The sequence below is a fragment of the Salvelinus sp. IW2-2015 genome, unplaced genomic scaffold, assembly GCF_002910315.2.
Source record: "Salvelinus sp. IW2-2015 unplaced genomic scaffold, ASM291031v2 Un_scaffold2415, whole genome shotgun sequence".
NCBI classification, from domain to species: Eukaryota; Metazoa; Chordata; class Actinopteri; order Salmoniformes; family Salmonidae; genus Salvelinus; species Salvelinus sp. IW2-2015.
In genome coordinates, this window is record NW_019943736.1 from 284,988 (window position 1) to 301,155 (window position 16,168).

Below are 16,168 nucleotides of genomic sequence, written 5' to 3' on the forward strand. Positions count from 1 at the left end.
ATCTTTAAGTGGTAGTGTGGTAGATGCCTAGTCCCCTGTGGGGATGCTCTAAGCTGATAGTGGTAGTGTTGGTAGTACCTAGTCTCCATGAGCTTTAATCTGGTGAGTCGGTAGGAGGTTGTAGATACCAAGTCTCCTATGGCCTGAAATCGATGAGGTGGTAGTTGAGGTGGATAGATTACCTAGTCTCCAGTTAATGGCTCGAATCTGATAGTGTGTGGTGGAAGATACACTCTCCATTATGGCTCATTCTGATAGTGGTAGTTTGGGTGGTAGTGCCTAGTGCCCTTATGGCTCTATCGATAGTGGTATGGGGTGGTAGATACCTAGTCGCCATTATGGCTCTAATCTGATAGTGGGGAGTGGTGTGGGTGAGATACCTACGTCCCATTATGGCTATAATCTGATATCGGTTAGTGTGGTGGTAGATTGCCTAGTGAAACCTTAGGCTCAACGGATAGTGGCTAGTGGGGTGGTAGATACCTAGTCTCATTATGGCTCTAATCTCGAGAGTAGTAGTGGGGTGGTACATACCTAGTCTCCATTATGGCTCTAATTCTGATAGTGGTAGTGAGGGTGGAAGATACATACTCGCCCATTATGGCGCTACTGATAAGAGGTAGGGGTAGAGACCGTTAGTCTCATTATGGCTCTAATTGGTAGATGTAAGTGGGGTGGAAGATAACCTAGTCTCCATGATGGCTCTAATCTGGTAGGTAGTGGGTGGAAGATACCTAGTCTCATTATGGCTCTAATCTGATCAGTGTATGAGGTGGTAGATACCTAGTCTCCATTATGGCTCTAATCTGATAGGGGTAGTGGGTGGAGTACCTAGTCTAATTATGGGTCTAATCTGATAGAGTATGAGTTGGTAAATGCTAGTCTCCCTTATGGCTCTTATCTATAGTGGTAGGGGAGGTGTGGTAGATACCTAGTCTCCGTTTTATGGCTCTAATTGATAGTGGTAGTGAGTGGGTAATGCATAGTGCCTGATACGGCTCTAATCGGGATAGTGGTTAGGGTGGGTAGATCTAGTCTCCATTGATGGCTCTAATCTGATAGATGGGATAGTGGGTGGTCGAGTCTAGTGCCTTATGGCTCTAATCTGATAGTGGGTAGCGGCTCGAAGGTGGTAGAGGCCTTTAGTGCCCTTATGGCTCTATTTTTGATCTATAGACGGTAGTGGGGTGGTAGATTACCTAGTCTCCATTATGGCTCTAATTTGTAGGGTAGTTGGGCGTCGTAGATACTAGTCTCCATTATGGCTCTCATCTGTAGTGGTAGTGGGGGGGAAGATACCTAGTCTCATTATGGCTCTAATCTGATAGTGGTGATGGTGTAGATACTTAGTCTCCATCTATGGCTCTAATTGGTGGTTAGTGGGGTGGTAGAGACTAGTTGCGGCATAATGGGCTCTAATCTGATAGAGGTGTGAGGTGGTAAATGTATCTAGTCTCCCTTATGCTCTTTATTGATGTGGTAGTGGGGTGGTGATAACTAGTTTCCTTTATGGCTCTAATTCTGATAGTGTAGTGGGGGTGGTAGATGCATAGTGCCTTTTACGCTCTAGATCTGATAGGTGGTAGTGGGGTGGTAGATACCAGTCTCCATTATGGGCTTCTAAACTGATAGTGGTAGTGGGTGGTCGATGCTAGTGCCCTTAGTAGGGCTCTAATCTGATAGTGGTAGCGGGTTGGTAGATTGTCCTAAGTCTCCATTATGGCTCTAATTTGGTAGTGGTAGGGTGGAGATGCCTAGTATTGCCCTTAGGGCTCTAATCTGATAGTGGTAGTGGGTGGTAGATACCTAGTCTCCATTATGCTAATCTGATAGGTGGTAGTGGGGTGGTAATTGCCTAGCCTTTATGGCTCTAATCTGAGAGTGGTAGGTGGGGTGATAGATGCCTAGTGCCCTTATGCTCTAATCTGATAGTGGAGGGGGTGGAGAAACTAGTCTTCCATTATGGTTCTAATTGTTGGTAGTTTGGTAGTGGGTGTAGATACCTAGTCTCCATTATGGCTCTAATCTTTGGTAGTGGTAGTGGGGTGGAAGATACTAGTCGCCTTTATGGCTCTAATCTGATATGGTAGTGGGGTGGTAGATGTCTAAGTCTCCATTATGGCTCTAATTCTGGTGAAGTGGTAAGTGGTGGGGTAGATACCTAGTCTCCATTATGGCTTCTTAATCTGTATGGTAGCGGGGTGGTAGATACCTAGGTCTCCATATGGCCTGCTAATTCTGATAGGTGGTAGGTGGGTGGTTAGATGCCTAGTGCCCTGTATGGCTAACTGGATAGTGGTAGTGGGTGGTAGATACCTTAGTCTCCATTATGGCTCTAATCTGAAGTGGTAGTAGGGGTGATTAGAGCCTAGTGCCCTTATGGCTTAATCTGATAGTGTAGTGGCCGTGGTAGATTACTAGTCTCCATTAGGGTTCGTAATTTGGTAGTGGGTGTGGGTGTAGATTACTAGTCTCCATTAGGCTCTAATCTGGTATGTAGTGGGGTGGAAGAACCTAGGTCTCCATTATGGCGCTAGATCTGATGAGTGTAGTGGGTGGGGTTGGTTTTAAGGAGTCTGAGTCTCCATTATGGCTCTAAGCTTGTAGTGGTAGGTGTGTGGTAGATACCTAGTCTCCATTGAGGGCTCTAATCTGGTAGTGGTAGTGGGGTGGTAGATACCCTAGTCTCCAATTAATGGCTCTAATCTCTGATAGTGTGGTAGTGGGGTTGTAGATGTGCTAGTGCCCTTATGGCTCTATCTGATAGTGGTTAGCGGGGTGGTAGAGAGATGCCTAGTGCCCTTACTGCTCTAAATCTGATAGTGTAGTGTGGTTAGATGCCTAGTCCCCATTATGGCTCTAATCTGATAGTGTAGTGGTGGTAGATACCGAGTCTCCATTATGCTTATAAGCTTAGGCTTGAGAGCGTTGGTAGATACCAAGTCTCCATGTATGGCTCTAATCTGATAGTGGTAGTGGCGGTGAGGATAGACGTAGTCCTCAATTGATGGCTTAATACTATAGTGGTAGTGGGGGAAGATACATACTCTCCATTATGGCTCTAATCTGATGAGTGTAGTGTGGTGGTAGATGCCTTTAGTGCCTTTATGGCTCCTATCTGATAGTGGTACTGGGGTGGTAGATACCTAGTCTGCCATGATGGGCTTCGAATTGAATAGTGGAGTGGGAGCAGGTGGTAGATACCTTAGTCTCCAGTTATGGGCTCTTTTAATCGTTGAATAGTGGTAGTGTAGGTGGTAGATGGCCTAGTGCCCTTATGGCTCTAATCTGATAGTGGTAGTGGAGTGGTAGATACCCTGAGTCGTCCATGGGATGGCTCTAATCTGATAGTAGTAGGGGTGGTAGATACCTAGTTCTCCATGAGGGTCTAATTGATAGTGGTAGTGGGGTGAAGAACATACTCTCCATTTGGCTCTAAGCTGATAGAGGTATGGGTAGATTACGTAGTCTCCATTATGGCTCTAATTTGGTATGGTAGTTGGGGTGGTAGATACCTAGTCTCCATTATGGCTTCTAATCTGGTAGTGGTAGTGGGTGGAAGATAACCTAGCTCATTATGGCTCCTAATCTGATAGTGGTAGTGGGTGGTAATACCATAGTTGCATTATGGCCTCTAAATCTGATAGTGGTAGTGGGTGGTAAGATACCTAGTCTCCGAATTATGGGTCTACATCGGATTAGAGGTTCAGTGAGGTGTGAATACTAGTCTCCCTTATGGCGAATCTTATCTGAGAGTGGTAGGAGTGGGGTAGAGAACCTAGTCTCCTTATGCTCTATCTGATAGTGTAGTGGTAGGTGGTAGGATGCATAGTGCCTTTACGGCTTCTAATCTGATAGTCGGTAGTGGGAGAACGGGTGGTAGATACCTAGTCTCCATTATGGCTCTAATCTGATAGTGAGTGGGGTTGGGTCGAGTTCTAGGCCTTATGCGCTCTAATCTGATAGTGTAGCGGGTGGTAGATGCCTAGTGCCCTTATGGGCTCTAATCTGATAGAGTAGTGGGGTGGAGATACTAGTCTCCATTATGGCTCAATTTGGTAGTGGTAGTGGGGTCGTAGATACCTAGTCTCCTTATGGCTCTATGCCTGGTCAGTGGTAGTGGGGTGGAAGATACCTAGTCTCCATTATGGCTCTAATCTGATTAGTGGTAGGGGTTGGTGGTAGGATACTGGAGTCTCCATTATGGCTTCTAAATTCTGATGTGGTAGTGGGGGTGGTAAGGATACCTAGTCCCATAATGGCTCTAATCTGATAGAAGGTAGTAGGTGGTAAATGACTAGTTCTCCCCTTATGGCGCTTATCTGATGTGGTAGTGGGGTGGTAGATACCTAGTCTCCTGTATGCTCTAATCTGATAGTGTAGTGGGTGTAGATGCAGTAGGTGCCTGTTACGGCTCTAATCTGATAGTGGTTAGTGGGGTTGGTGAGATAACCTAGTCTCCCATTATGGGCTCTAATCTGATAGTCGGTATGGGGTGGTCGATGTCTAGTGCCCGTATGGCGGCTAATGGATAGTGTCGGAAGGTGGTAAGATGCCTAGTCTCCATTAGGGCTCTAATCTGGTAGTGGTAGTTGGGTGGAAGATGCCTAGTGCCCTTATGGCTCGTAATCGATTAGTGGTAGTGGGGTTGGTAAGATACCTAGTCTCCATTATGGCTCTAATCGTGAATAGTGGTTAGTGGGTGATAGATGCCTAGTGCCTTTATGCTCGAATCTGATAGTGGCGGTGTGGGGGATAGATGCCTAGTGCCCTGTATGGCTCTAATCTGATAAGTGGTAGTGGGGGTGGTAGATACCTGTCTCCATTATGGTTCTAATTGGTAGGGTAAGTGGGTGTAGATACCTAGGTCTCATTATCGGGCTCTAATCTGTAGTGGTAGTGGGGGTGGAAGATACCCTAGTCCTCCATTATTGGGGCTCTAATCTGATGAGTGGTAGTGGGGTGGAGATGTCTAGTCTCCATTATGGCTCTAATGGGGAATGGTAGGTGGATGTGGTAGATACCTTAGTCTCCATTATGGCTCTAATCTGTGTCGGTAGTGGGTGGTAGATACCTATCTCCATTATGAGCTTTAATCTGATAGAGGTAGTGAGTGGTAACATGGACTAGCTCTCCCTTGGTATGGCTCTTATCTGATAGTGGTAGTGGCGCTGGTAAGATGCCTAGTGCCTTTATGGCTCTAATCGATAGTGGTAGTGGGGTGATAGATTGCCTTAGTGCCCTTATGGCGCTAGTCTGATAGTGGGAGTGGGGTGGTAGATACCTAGTCTCATTAGTGGTTCTAATTTCGGTCTAGTGGGTAGTTGGGGTGGTAGATACCCTAGTCGTCCCATTATTGGCTCTAATCTGGTAGTGGTAGTGGGGTTGGAAGATACCTAGGTCTCCATTATGCTCTAATCTGGATAGTGGTAGTTGGTGGTAGATGTCTAGTCTCCATTTATGGCTCTAATCTGGGACGTGGTTAGTGTGTGCAGTAGATACCTAGTCTCCAGTTATGGCTCTAATCTGGTAGTGGTTAGTGGGGTGTAGATACCTAGTCTCCATTATGGGCATCTAATCTGATAGAGGTAGTGAGTGGTAAAATGACTAGTCTCCCTTATGGCTCTGATCTGATAGTGGTAGTGGGGTGTAGATACCTAGTCCTCCTTTATGGGCGCTAATCTATAGTGGTAGTGGGGTGGTAGATGCATAGGTGCCTTTACGCTCTAATCTGATATTGGGTGTGGAAGGTGGTAGATACTATGTCTCCATTATGGCTTCTAATCTTGATAGTGGTATTGGGCGTGGTCGATGTCTAGTGCCCTTATGGCTCTAAGTCTGTAGTGTAGCGGGGTGGTAGATGCCTAGTCTCCATTATGGCTCTATTCTGGTAGTGGTAGGGGGGTTGAAGAGCCTAGTGCCTTTATGGGCTCTAATCTGGAATAGTGGTAGTGGTGGTGTAGATACCTAGTCTCCATTATGGCTCTAATCTGATAGTGGTAGTGGGGCGGTGGTAAGATGCCTAGTGCCTTATGGCTCTAATCTGATGTTGGTAGTGGGTGATAGGATGCCTAGTGCCCTTAGGGCTCTAATCTGATAGTGGTAGTGGGGTGGTAGAATACCTAGTCTCCATTATGGTTCTAATTTGGGCAGTTGGGAGTGGAGGTGGGTAGATACCTAGTCGCCAGTTATGGCTTAATCTGGTATGGTAGTGGCGGTTTGGAAGATAACCTTGTTTCCATTATGGCCTAATCTGATAGTGATTTAAGTGGGTGGTAGGATGTCGTAGTCTCCATTATGCCTCTAATCTGGTAGTGGTAGTGGTGTGGTAGATTACCTAGTCTCCATTATGGCTTCGAATCTGAGGAGTGGTAGCTGGGGTGGTTAGATACCGATCTCCATTATGGCTCTAATCTGATAGTGGTGTAGTGGGTGGTGGTAATGTTAGTTGCCCTTTATGGCCTTCTATCTGATAGTCGGTTAGCGGGTTTGGTGGTAGATGCCCTTTAGTGCCGTTATGGCTCTAATCTGATAGTTTAGGTATGTGTGCGGGTGGTAAGATGCCTAGGCCCCTGTATTGACGTCTAAAATCTGATAGTGGTAGTGGGGTGGTAGATAACCTAGTCTCCATTATGGCGCTATCTGGTAGTGGGGAGGAGTGGTAGATACCAAGTCGCCATTATGGCTTCTATCGTTTGATAGTGGGTAGTGGATGTTGGTATGAAAAACCTAGTCTCCATTACTGGCTCTAATCTGATTAGTGGTATGGGGGTGGGTAGATACTAGTCATTATGGCCTCTAATCTGTAGTGGTAGAGGGTTGGTAGATGACCAGTCTCCCATTTTGGCTCTAATCTGATAGTGGGAGTGGAGAGGTGGTAAGATACCTAGTCTCCATTATGGCTCTAATCTTGATAAGTGGTAGTGGGGTGGTTAGATGCCTGTGCCCTTATGGGCTCTAATCTGATAGTGGGTAGTGGGGTGGTAGATACCTAGTCTCCATATAGGCTCTAATAAAGTGATAGTGGGAGTGGGGAGGTGGGGTAGATGCAATGCCTTTATGGCTCTAAATCGGGATAGTGGTAAGTTGGGGTGAGAGATGCCTAGTGCCCTTATGGCTCTAATCGGTAAGTGGTTAGTGGTGTGGTAGATACCTGTCTCCTTATGGTTCTAATTTGGTTAGTGGTAGGGTGTGGTAAGATACCTAGTCTCCATTATGCTCTTAATCTGGTAGTGGTAGTGCGGGTGGAAGATACTAGTCTCCATATATGGGCCTCTAATCTGATAGTGAGTGTGTGTAGATTGCTCTAGTCTCCATTATGCTCTAATGTCTGGGTAGTAGGTATGGTGTTGTAGAGTGACCCTAGTCTCCATTATGGCTCTAGATCTGGTAGTGCGTAGTGGGGGTGGTAGATACCTGTCTCCTTATGCTCTAACTCTGATAGTGTAGTGGAGGTGGTAGATGACTAGTGCCCGTATGGCTCTAATTCTGGATAGTGTTAGCGGTGGGTGGTAGATGCTAGTGCCTTATGGCTCTATCTGATGTGGTGTGTGGGGGTAGATGCCTTAGTCCCCTTATGGCTCTAATCTGATAGTGGTAGTGGGGTGGTAGATACCTAGTCTCCATTGGGTCTAATCTGGTAGTGTAGAGGTTTGCGTAGGAGACCAAGTCTCCATTATGGCTCTAAGTCTGATAGGTGTGGTAGTGGGTGGGAGATACCTAGTCCCATTATGGCCTAATCTGATTAGTGGTAGTGGGGTGGGGAAGATACATATTCTCCATTCTGGCTCTAATCTGTAGTGTAGTGTGGTGGTAAGATGCCTAGTGCCCCTTATGGCTTCTAATGTGATAGTGGTAGTGCGGGTGGTAGATACCAGTGCTCCATTTATGGCTCTATCTGATTAGTGGGTAGTGGGGTTGGTAGAATTACCTAGGCCCATTATGGCCGCTAATCTGATAGTGGTAGGTGTGGTGGGTAGGATCCTAGTGCCCTGATGGCTCTAATCTGATAGTGGTAGTGGGGTTGGTAGATACCTAGTCTCCAATTATGGCTCTAATCTGATAGGAGTAGGGGCGGTGGTAGATACCTAGTCTCCATTATGGCTCGAATCTTGAGAGGGGTAGTGGGTGGAAGATAATACTCTCCTTGATGGCTTCTAATTGATAGAGGTAGTGTAGCATACCTATCTCCATTATGGCTCTTAAATTTTGGGTAGTGGATAGTGGGGTGGGTAGATACCTAGTTCTCCATTATGGCCTCAATCTGGTAGCGGTAGTGGTGGAAGATACCTGTCTTCCATTATGGCTCAACTGATGTGAGTGGTAGTGGGGTGGAGGATACCTAGTCGCCATTATGGCTCTAATCTGATATGGTGGTAGTGGGGTGGTAGATACCTAGGTCTCCATTATGGCTTCTAATCTGGATAGAAGGTAGTGAAGGTGGTAAATGAGAGTCTCCCGTAGTGGCTCTGATCGGATAGTGGTAGTGGGGTGTAGATACCTGAGTCTCCTTTATGGCTCTTATTCTGATAGTGGTTAGTGGGTGGTAGATGCATAGTGCCTTTACGGCTCTAATCTGTAAGTGGTAGTGGGGTGATGATGCCTAGTGCCCTTTTGGCTCTAATCTGATAGTGGTAGGTGGGGTGAGTAGATACCTAGTCCATTATTGGTTCTAATTTTGGTAGTGGTGTGGGGTGGTAGATACCTAGTCGCCATTTATTGCTCTAATCTGGTAGTGGTAGGTGCGGGTGGAAGATACCTAGGTCTCATTATGGCTCTAATCTGATGTGGTAGGGGGTGGTAGATTTCTTGTCTCCATTATGGGCTTAAATCTGGTAGTTGTGTGGTGTGGTACAGATACCTAGTCTCCATTATGGCTCTAATGCTGTAGTGGTAGTGGGGTGGTAGATACCTAGTCTGCCATTATGGCTCTAATCTGATAGTGGTAGTGGGGTGGGTAGAGGTCTAGGCCTGATGGCTCTAATCTGATAGTGGTAGCGGCGGTGGTAGCATGCCTGGGCCCTTATGGCTTCTAATCTGATAGTGGTAGGTGTGGGTGGTAGATGCCTAGTCTCCATTATGGCTCTAATCTGGTGTGGTTAGAGGGTTGGTAGATACCAAGTCTCCATGATGGGCTCTAATCTGATAGTGGTAGTGGGTGGTAGATACCTAGTCTCCATTAGTGGACTCTAATCTGATAGTGTAGTGGGCGTGGAAGATACATACTTCTCCATTATGGCTCAATCTGATAGTCGGTAGTGTGGTGGTAAGATGGCCTAGTGCCCGTATGGGCTCTAATCTGATAGTGGTAGTGGGCGGTGGTAAGATACCTAGTCTGCCATTATGGCTCTAATTCTGATTAGTGGTAGTGGGTGTAGATACCTAGTGCTCCATTATGGCTCGAATCTGATAGAGTAGTGTGTGGTAGATGCCTAGTGCCCTTATGGCTCGAATCTGATAGTTGGTTAGGGGGTGGTAGATACCTAGTCTCCATTATGGCGTCTAATTTGATAGTAGTAAGATTGGGGTGGTAGGATTACTAGTCCTCCATTTATGGCCTCTAAGTTGATAGTGTAGTGGGGTGGAAGGAACATACTCTCCCATTTATGCCTCAATCTGATAGGAGGTAGTGGCTAATACCTAGTCTCCATTATGCTCTAATGTTGGTAGCTGGTTAGTGGCGGGTGGTAGATTACTTAGTCTCCATTATTGGCTCTATTTAGTAGTGGTAGTGGGGTGGAAGATTACCTAGTCGCCATTATGGCTCTGAATCTGATAGTGGTATTAGTGGGGTGTAGATACCTAGTCTCCATTATGGCTCTAATCTGATAGTGTAGTGGGTGTTTTAGATTACCTAGTCTCCATTATGGCTCTAATCTGATAGAGGTATGAGGTGGTAATATGACCTAGTCTCCTTAGCTCTTATCTGATGAGTGGTAGTGGGGTGGTAGATACCTAGTCTCTTTATGGCTCTAATTGATAGTGGTAGTGGGGTGTAGATGCATAGTGCCTTACGCGGCTCTAAATCTGATATGGTAGTGTCGGTGGTAGATACCTAGGATCTCCATGTATGGCTTAATCTGATAGTGGTGAGTGGGTGGCGATGTCTAGTGCCTTATGGGCTCTAATCTGGCATAGTTGGTAGCGGGACGGTGTAGATGCCTAGGGCCCTTCATGGCTCTAATCTTTGATAGAGGTAGTGGGGTGGTAGGATACCTAGTCTCATTTAGTGGCCTCTAATTGGTAGTGTAGTGGGGTCGTAGATACCTAGTCTCCATTATGGCTCTAATCTGGTAGTGGTAGTGGGGTGGAAGATACCTAGTCTCCATTATGGGCTCCTAATCTTGATAGTGGTAGTGGCGGTGTAGATACTTTAGTCTCCATTATGGCTCTTTATCTGATAGTGGTAGTGGGTGGTAGATACTAGTCTCCATAATGGCTCTAATCGTATAGAGGTATGAGGTGCGTAAAGGACTGAGTCTCCGCTTATGGCTCTTATCTGATTAGTGGTAGTGGGTGGTAGATTACCTAGTCTCCTTTATGCTCAATCTGATAGTGTTATAGTGGGGTGGGTAGATGCATAGTGCCCTTTACGGCTTAATCTGATATTGGGTAGTGGGGTGGTAATACCTAGTCTCCATTATGGCTCTAATCTGATAGTGGTAGTGGGGAGTGGTCGATGTCTAGTGCCCTTTATGGCTCTAATTCTGATAGTGGTAGCGGGAGTGGTAGATGCCTAGTCCTCCATTATGGCTCTAATCTGTGTGGTGTGGGTTGGAAGATGCCTAGTGCCTTAGTGGCTCTAACTTCTGGATAGTGGTAGTGGGGGGTAATACCTGTCTCCATTATGCTCGTAAATCTGAAGTGGTAGGGTGAGTAGATGCCTAGTGCCTTTATGGCTCTATCTGATATGGTAGTTGGGTTTGATAGATGCCTGATGCCCTTATTGGCTCGTAAATCTGATAGTGGTAGTGGGGTGGTAGTACTTAGGTCTCCATGATGGTGTCTTAATTTTGGTAGTGGTAGTGGAGGTGGGTAGATACCGAGTCTCCCGATTATGCTCTAATCTGGTAGTGGTAGTGGGTGGAAGATACCTAGTCATCCATTGTATGGCTCTAATCTGATAGTGTTAGTGCGGGTAGGTAGATGTCGAGTCCCATTATGGCTCTAATCTGGTAGTGTTAGTGGCTGGATGATGTGGTAGGATACGCTAGTTCCATTATGCTCTAATCTGTAGTGGTAGGGGCTTGTGTAGATATAGTCTCCATTATGGCTCTAATCTGCATAGGGGTAGTGGGGTGGTACCCTGTCTAGGGCCCTTATGGCTTAATTCTGATCAGGTGGTAGCGGTGGTGTAGATGCCTAGGTGCCCTTATGGCCTAATCTGATAGTGGTAGTGTTGGTGGTGAGATGCCTAGTCCCCTTATGACTCTAATCTGAAGTGGTAGTGGGGTCGGGTAGATACCTAGTCTCCATATATGGCTCTATCTGTAGTGGTAGAGGGTTGGGTAGATACCAAGTCTTCATTATGGCGCTTAATCTGATCAGTTGTAGTGGGGGTGGTAGATACCTAGTCTCTCATTTATGGCCTTAACTGATAGTGTAGTGGGCGGTGGTAGGATTACCTTAGTCTCCATTATGGCTCTAATCTGGTAGGGGGTAGAGGGTTTGGTAGATACAGTCTCCATTATGGGCTCTAATCTGATATTGGTAGTGGGTGTGTAGATACCCTAGTTCTCCATTATGGCTCTAATCTGATTAGTGGTAAGTGGGGGGTGGTAGATGCTAGTGCCCTTATGGCTCCTAATCTGATAGTGGTAGTGGGGTGGTAGATACCTAGTCTCCATTATGGCTCTATCTCGATAGTGGTAGTGGGGTGTAGATTGCCTAGTGCCTTTATTGGCTCTAATCTGATAGTGTAGTGGTGTGAAGATGCTAGTGGCCCTTATGGCTCTAATCTTGGATAGTGGTAGTTGGGGTGGTAGTATACCTAGGTCTCCATATGAGTTTCTAATTTGGGAGGGTAGTGGGGTGGTAGATACTAGTCTCCATTAGGGCGTCAATCTAGGTTAGTGCGTAGTGGGGGTGGAAGATACCTAGTCTCCATTATGTCTAAATCTGATAGTGGTAGGCGTGGGTAGATGTCTAGTTCGCCATTATGGCTCTACATCTGGTTAGTCGGTAGTGGTGTGGTAGGATACCTGTCTCCATTATGGCTCTAATCGGCGCGTAGTGGTAGTGGGGTGTAGAACCTAGTCTCCATTATGACTCTAATCTGATAGTGGTAGTGGGGTGGTAGATGTCTTAGTTGCCCTTATGGCTCTAATTGATGTGGTAGCGGGTTGGTAGATGCCTAGTGCCCTTATGGCTCTAACATTCTGATAAGTGGTAGAGTGTGGTGGTAGATGCCTAGTCCCCTTAGGGCTTAAGTTTGATAGGGGTGAGTGGATGTCGGTGTAGATACGAGTTCCATTAGGGGCTTCTCTAAGCGTGGTGAGTAGGCTAGGTGGTAGGACGGTGGTAGATACCTAGTTCTTCCATTATGGGTCATACATCTGATAATTGGTATGGGGTGGAAGGTAATGGATAGATGCTCTGAGTGCCAATCTAATGGCTGGCTAGATTTCTGATAGTAGGGGTAGCGGTCTGGTCATCTGGTGGTAGATGATCCGTAGCTGCCACTTTATGGCTCTAAGTCTGATAGTAGGGTGGTTTATAGTGTTAGGTGGTAGTATAGCCCTAAGGTCCTCTTATGGTCTCTCTCTGATAGTCTGGTATGTCGGTGGCTAGTCGTGTAGAGTGCCTAGTCTCCAGTATGTCTCTGAGATCTAGTTAAGTACGATAGAGGTAGTTTAGATTACCACTGATCTAGGAACAGGTGTGGAGGACTGGGATCCACCTCTGACAGTCGGACGGGAAAAGAGAGGAGTTGATGGCGCCCGTAGGCTGATTGGTGATGAGCTTTGGGGACGCGCAGCTGGGGACAAAGAAGGAGTGGTATGTTACATCGGGATAATTTTAGTATGGGTAGGGGTGCGGTATGGGGCTCGGGTTGGGTGTCGATGTTTGACCGTTGAGAGACCAAGAATAAGGACAAGAAATTATCAGGAGAAAGCATGTCAAGAGGGGTTGATGTCTGATTAAGGCTCAATGTGTCGGATGTTGCATTTAATTAGGGAGGAAATATGAGGCTATGTCTTGACCCCCTTGCAATCAGGGAAAGAGATTTTTCCTGGTCGCCGCAGGTGGTCGTTTTCATAGCGGCCATAACGGGAGCTAGGGACTAAGTAGCAGCCAGCTGTCATCGCTGTTTATGCGTCCCTCCTCGCTGGGGGGGGTGGTCTCGAGTGAGAAGAGATAAGAGTGGCTCCTAATCTCAGCTCGTTACCTGTATGGAAAGACACCTGGGAGCCAGAATCTTTCTTGATTGGAGAGGGGGCAAATACTTATTTCCCCATTAAAATGCAAACAAATTGTATAAACATTGGTTGACATGCGTTTTTCTGGATATTTTTGTGTATTCTGTGCTCTCACTGTTCAAATAAACCTACCATTAAAATTATAGGACTGATCATTTCTTTGTCAGGTGGGCAAACCGTACAAAATCAGCAGGGGATCAAATCTTTTTTCCCTCACTGTAGAATGACCAGTCCTAAACCTGTTCAGTCAGTGTCACATAATGTTATAGTCCTACCAGTAGCAGGACGAGAATTGTACTGTATTATAAACCTACATATCATAGATGACCAGTCTAAACCTGTTCAGGTAAGTTCACATAATGTTATAGTCCTACCAGTAGCAGGACAGAGCCATGTACACTATATATACAAAAGTATGTGGACACCCCTTCAAATGAGAGAATTCAGCTATTTCAGCCACACCCGCTGCTGACAGATGTATAGAATCGAGCAGACTGCCATGCAATCTCCATAGACAAATGTCATAGGATGCCACCTTACCAACAAGTCAGTTTGTCAAATTCCTGCCCTGCTAGAGCTGCCCCGGTCAACTGTAAGTGCTGTTATAGTGAAGCGGAAATGTTTTAGGAGCAACAACGGCTCAACCGTGAACTGGTAGACCAGACAAGCTCACAGAACGGGCCCGCCGAGTGTGGAAGCGCATAAAAATGGCCTGTCCTCGGTTACAACACTCACTACCAAGTTCCAAACTGCAACGTCAGCAAAATAACTGTTCGTCGGGAGCTTCATGAAATTAGTTTCCATGACCGAGCAGCCGCACACAAGATCACCAATGCGCAATGCCAAGCATCGGCTTGAGTGGTGTTAAGCTCGTCGCCATTGGACTCTGGAGCAGTGGAAARGTGTTCTTTGGAGTTATGAATCACGCTTCCCCATCTGGCAGTCCGACAGACGAATCTTTGTTTGGCAGATGCCAGGAAAACGCTACCTGCCCGAATGCATAGTGCCAACTGTAAAGTTTGGTGGAGGAGGAATAATGGTCTGGGGCTGATTTTCATGGTTCGGGCCCCCTAGTTCTAGTGAAGAGAAATCTTAACGCTATGGCATAAAATGACATTCTAGACGATTCTGTGCTTCCAACTCTGTGGCAACAGTTTGGGGAAGGCCCTATCCTGTTTCAACATGACAATGTCCCCGTGCACAAAGTGAGGTCCATACAGAAATGGCTTGTTGAGATCGTTGTGGAAGAACTTGACTGGCTTGCACAGCACCCTGACCTCAACCCCATCCAACACCTTTGGGATGAATTGGAACGCTGACTACGAGCCAGGCCTAATTGCCCAACATCAGTGCCTGACCTCACTAATGCTCTTGTTGCTGAATGGAAGAAAGTCCCCACAGCAATGTTCCAACATCTAGTGGAAAGCCTTCCCAGAAGAATGGAGGCTGTTATAGCAGCAAAGGGGGGGACCAACTCCATATGAATGCCTATGATTTTGGAATGAGATGTTCGACTAGCAGGTGTCCACATAGTTTTGGTCATGTTGTATATAGCCTAATCTAAATTAAATCAAATCAAATGTTATTGGTCACAATGTCAGAGCGGGTATAGACTAAGATACAGTAGAATAGTATAGAATACAGTAGATACATATGAGATGAGTAATACATAGACTAAGATACAGTAGAATAGTATAGAATACAGTATATACATATGAGATGAGTAATACATAGACTAAGATACAGTAGAATAGTATAGAATACAGTATATACATATGAGAGGATAATGCAAGAGACTTAAGATACAGAGAATAGTCTAGAATACAGACTATACATATGAGAGGTAAATGCATAGACTAAGATTACAGTAAAATAGTATCGAATAGCAGTATAACAATGAGATGAGTAATACATAGACTAATAGAATTACCGTAAGATCAGTATAAATAATGAGTGAGTAATACATAGACATAAGTAGAAGTATGAACAGTATATTACATATGAGATGAGTAATGCAATGATATTTTATAGCCTTGGGCCAGTACTTTTTAACTAAATAACAAGAAAAATGTGCCTTTCTGGTTTGCTTAAAATAAAGGATTTTAAATTATTACTACTTTACATTTACTTTTGAACTAATATATTTAAAAACCAAATATTTTTAGACTTTTACTGAAGTGAGTATTTTACTAGGTGACTTTCACTTTACTTGAGTCATTCGATGAAGGAAAGCTTTCCTTTGACTCCAGTTTGAGAACTGAGTCTGTTTCCACCGCATGTTTAACGTTCCATATGAGACACAGATTTCAAAACAGGACATTCTGGAACTGGTCGGCTACAAAGTTACTTTACATTTTCATATAGGAATAAAAGTAAACGCCGTCACTGGTGAATTAGTTGTGCATTGCCGGCTCCCCGGGTAGCAGAGTTTGCACATTTTTAAGAACCATTCCATTTGGTCCTTAAAATAAATGTCCATCCCTGGAGCACCGGGCCATGCAAAACGAACTTCCCACCTGTTTGCAGCGCACTGAAACAGAGTTCTAACCCACAACGCGTTTCTTCAAGACATCTCTCTTACATTATTAGTGAAAAACATATAATTTGCGAAACAAGTTTCGCTGTGTTTTTCCCTCCAAAATGTGAGTTGACTGTCGGACTTTAATACTTGTAAACAAGCCCTTACAAACCAAGAAACGTTTTTAATGTGAGATGTTCATTGTATGCCTCAAATATTTAAATTGTCTTAA

General features: G+C 45.4%; 3 long non-coding RNA genes across 4 annotated transcripts; 2 read left to right on the forward strand and 1 right to left on the reverse strand.

Annotated features, from left to right (window-relative positions):
* Positions 1 to 4,065: 4,065 nt before the first annotated feature.
* Positions 4,066 to 7,627, forward strand: LOC139025242 (uncharacterized). 2 transcript variants are annotated; one of them, XR_011476724.1, is made up of 4 exons: positions 4,066 to 4,165; positions 5,947 to 6,013; positions 6,067 to 6,125; positions 7,570 to 7,627. It is a non-coding gene; the product is annotated as an uncharacterized lncRNA (long non-coding RNA). The 2 variants fall into 2 exon arrangements; XR_011476725.1 differs by lacking the exon at positions 6,067 to 6,125 and having other exon boundaries at positions 7,561 to 7,627.
* Positions 7,544 to 9,850, reverse strand: LOC139025243 (uncharacterized). Its single transcript, XR_011476726.1, has 3 exons — positions 9,802 to 9,850; positions 8,861 to 8,911; positions 7,544 to 7,615 (listed from the first exon to the last, which is right to left on the reverse strand). It is a non-coding gene; the product is annotated as an uncharacterized lncRNA (long non-coding RNA).
* Positions 9,785 to 10,769, forward strand: LOC139025241 (uncharacterized). Its single transcript, XR_011476723.1, has 3 exons — positions 9,785 to 9,832; positions 10,247 to 10,320; positions 10,740 to 10,769. It is a non-coding gene; the product is annotated as an uncharacterized lncRNA (long non-coding RNA).
* Positions 10,770 to 16,168: the final 5,399 nt, after the last annotated feature.